The sequence below is a fragment of the Diospyros lotus genome, chromosome 11 (assembly GCF_014633365.1).
Source record: "Diospyros lotus cultivar Yz01 chromosome 11, ASM1463336v1, whole genome shotgun sequence".
Lineage (NCBI taxonomy): Eukaryota > Viridiplantae > Streptophyta > Magnoliopsida > Ericales > Ebenaceae > Diospyros > Diospyros lotus.
The window spans coordinates 20578294-20581922 of record NC_068348.1 but is presented as its reverse complement, the minus strand read 5'-3'; positions in this window follow the sequence as shown (position 1 = coordinate 20581922).

Genomic DNA, 3629 nt, shown 5'->3' with positions numbered 1-3629 from the left:
TTCCATAATGGTATTATTTGTCCAAATCCGAGTTCGTTTGGGCCTCCAAACATTTCTTCAACCTTAGGGCTGAAAAGCTGGATCAAATCCTAATCGGATTAGAATTCTACACGAACACTGAATCTTTAAGAGGACATAAATTGAGCTTCTGATGCCCAAATCAAGTGATTCAAAATTATAAATTCATCTACACATTTTGAACTACAATTCTTAAGAAGGGGCCGAAGCCTAAAGCCTTTTATCTGACCCAAAATCCTACTCATAAATTACGAGAGTCTAGGAAACCCTAGTTCTTTGGCTAATTTGGATTCTTTGTTGGGGGCTATTTAATGTCTTGATCAAACCTCAAGAAAAGAGAACGTCTAGGAAGAAAAAGAGGTAAATAATCAAATCCAAAAGGAGGAAGAAACATCATTTTCATATTTTTTCTTCCTTTTGTGTTCTTTCTCTCATTATGTGTGGTTAAACTTTGATTTTTCGGTTGAAGGATATTTTGAAGCCATGGTGAAGAACATTGTGAGATATTTTTGAGTTTATTTGCAATATGATTTTCTCTTGAATATTCATGTATCTTATGATTTTAATGTTTATGATTGTGTGTTTTGATTGCATAGACAGCCGCTATTCAATTCTTGACGTATGATCAATTGTTAGCTTGAATACTAAATCCGTAATTGTTTAGTCTTTCTTGCATAAGTAGCAACTAGAGTTGATGATTATGGACAAGTTTTCATTCAATTCCTAGGGAGTACATGTGTTGAATTAAATAAACCAAGCTTGTGTGTTTATTGTTCAAATTTGGTCTTGTTTCCACAAAGTTTAATGCTACATTTGAATTAAATTCTAAAGAGCTTGTTCTAGGGTTGTTTGAAGGTAAGGGTTAATTGAAGAGCTTGTTTTAATTAACTAAGAAGTAAGGGAAACATTAAATAAACAAAGCTTGTTGTTCTTTCTAAGGCCAAGTATTCAAGGAAAATTAGTGACTTTGGCATAGATGATCAGTGTCATAACCATTAGTGGATAAATCCCTTCTACCGAAAGCGTTTCTATTGATTATTTTAATTTTTTTACATTTTGATTTGTCTTATTAATTTAGAATAATATTATTTTTTTAATTGTTTAAATTTCAAAATTCAAAACCCCCTAACTGTTTCTTCTATTTATTTTAAGTTTTCAAAGGAATGGATCTAACAATCCCTGTGGATACGACCTTGCTCATCACTATCACAATTCACATTTTTATGAGCAAGAATTTATTATTTGTTGGATTCGACACCCATCAGGCAGCCATTATTGGTAATGGTACAGCCGAATGACAATCCGCAAATAGACCTCATTTGTTTCATGGCACAAACTATACCTATTGAAAAGCTAGAATGAAAATTTATGTTCAAGCTAATGATTATGATGCATGAAAATCCATAACTAAAGGTATAGAAATGTCTACCAAAATAGAAGAAGGGGAAGTGGTTCCAAAACCCGAGGAAGAATATAATGAAGATGATATTAAGAAGGCACAAAGTAATGCTAAAGCTATGAATCTTTTATATTGTGCACATTCACCCACTAAATTTAATAGAATTTCAAGTTGTGACACAGCTAAGGAAATATGGGATATGTTACAAATAACACATGAGCGGATTGATCAAGTTAAGGAAACTAGGATTGGCATGCTTGTTCATAGTTATGAACTTTTTAAGATGAAATTTGATGAGTCTATTTTTGAAATGTTTACAAGATTTACTGATATTATTAATAATCTTAAATCTCTTGGCAAAACTTATCCTAACCATGAAATTGTTAGGAAGATCTTAAAGTGTTTGCCAAAGGAATGGAAGCCCAAAGTCACTGCCATTCAAGAGTCAAAGAATCTCAAGACTCTCCCTTGAAGAGCTAATGGGATCTCTCATTACCTATGAGATGGAGCTCAAAGAAGAGGAAGAAGAGGATAACAACATCAAAAAGGAAAGAACTATTGCATTAAAGTCCATTGAAGAGGAAGATGAAAGGGATGACAGTGATGAGGATGATGAGTTTGCCCTCATCACAAGAAGATACAACATGTTGATGAAGAGGAAGTTCCTTAAAAAGAAGCCTCAAAAGAAAATTGAGGAGTCTCAAAAGAAAGAGTCGATTATTTGCTATGAGTGCAAGAAACCTAGCTATATTAAGCCCAAATGTCTATTGCTCAAGAAATCAAAGAAGAAGGCAATGGTGGCAGCATGACCCGACAGTGAAGAAAGTGAGCAAGATGAGATTGCAAGTGTAGTTCTCATGGCTCTTGAGGATGAGGTAAAACCAAACTCTTCTTCTTTAGATTTAACATATGAACAACTTCTTGATGCATTTTATGATGTTTTTGATAAATTCGAAGAAGTTTCTACAAAAAAATTCACTTTAAAAAATGAAATGATTTCTTTAAGAAAAGAAAATAATGTTATGAAAATAAAAATCAAAAACTTTGAAATAGAAAGTGTTTCTCTAATATTAAAAAATGAAAGTCTTGAAAAAGAAAATGAAAGTCTCGAAAAAGAAAATGAAAGTTTGAAAAATCAAGTAAAAGAGAAAATGAATTTGATCAAAAATAAGCAAAATAAAGATAATGAAACAAAGAAAAATAATTTTTGTAATCCTAACCAAAAGATCTATAGAAATACGTTTTGGCAAAAATCTAAAGAAAAATTATTATTCTTTGGTATATGTTTTTCTTGTTATGAAGAAGGGCATAAAGCCTACTCATGCCCATATAAAAAAAAAATAGTTAAAAAAGTATAGGTGCTTAAAAATATGCTTCCAAAATTTTCTAATCATGTCGGACCCATGGAAGTTCGGGTACTAAAAACAAGTGTTTGAAATGTTTGTAAGAAAAATCAAAGTCTTAATGGAGTGTAAAGTGGTTCTTGGATAGCAGATGCTCAAGGCATATGACCAGAGATCCAAACAATTTCCTTAAACTCAAACCAAAGGATGGAGGCTTTGTAACTTTTGGGGATAACGCCAAAGGTAAAATAATTGGTGATGGAAAAATAGGTAATGCTCATTCCACTATCATTGAAAATGTGCTACATGTTGATGGATTGAAGCATAACTTACTTAGCATAAGTCAACTATGTGATAAATGATATATTGTAATATTTGAATCATCTAAATGCGTAGTTAAACATGAGTCAAATATCATATTTGTTGGTCAAAGCCATGAAAATATATATATATATATATAGTTGATTTAAATGACCTCTTAGAAAATAATGTAAGATGTTTATCTACAACTAATGAAGATTGTTGGATTTGGCATAAGAAACTAGGTCATGCTAGTATGGATCTACTCTCAAAATTAGTTAAGACTTGATTTAGTAAAAGGTTTTCCTAAAATAAAGTTTGGAAAAGATAAAATGTGTGATGCATGTCAACAAGGTAAACAAATAATAATTTCATTTAAATCTAAGGATATAGTATCAACAACTAAAGCTTTTGAATTACTTCACATGGATCTATTTGGCCCAACTAGGACACTTAGCTTGGCAGGAAAGAGGTATGGTCTTGTCATTGTTGATGATTACTCTAGATATACATGAGTTATGTTCTTAGCCTCAAAAGAAGAAACATGTGATTACTTTTTAGAATTCTGT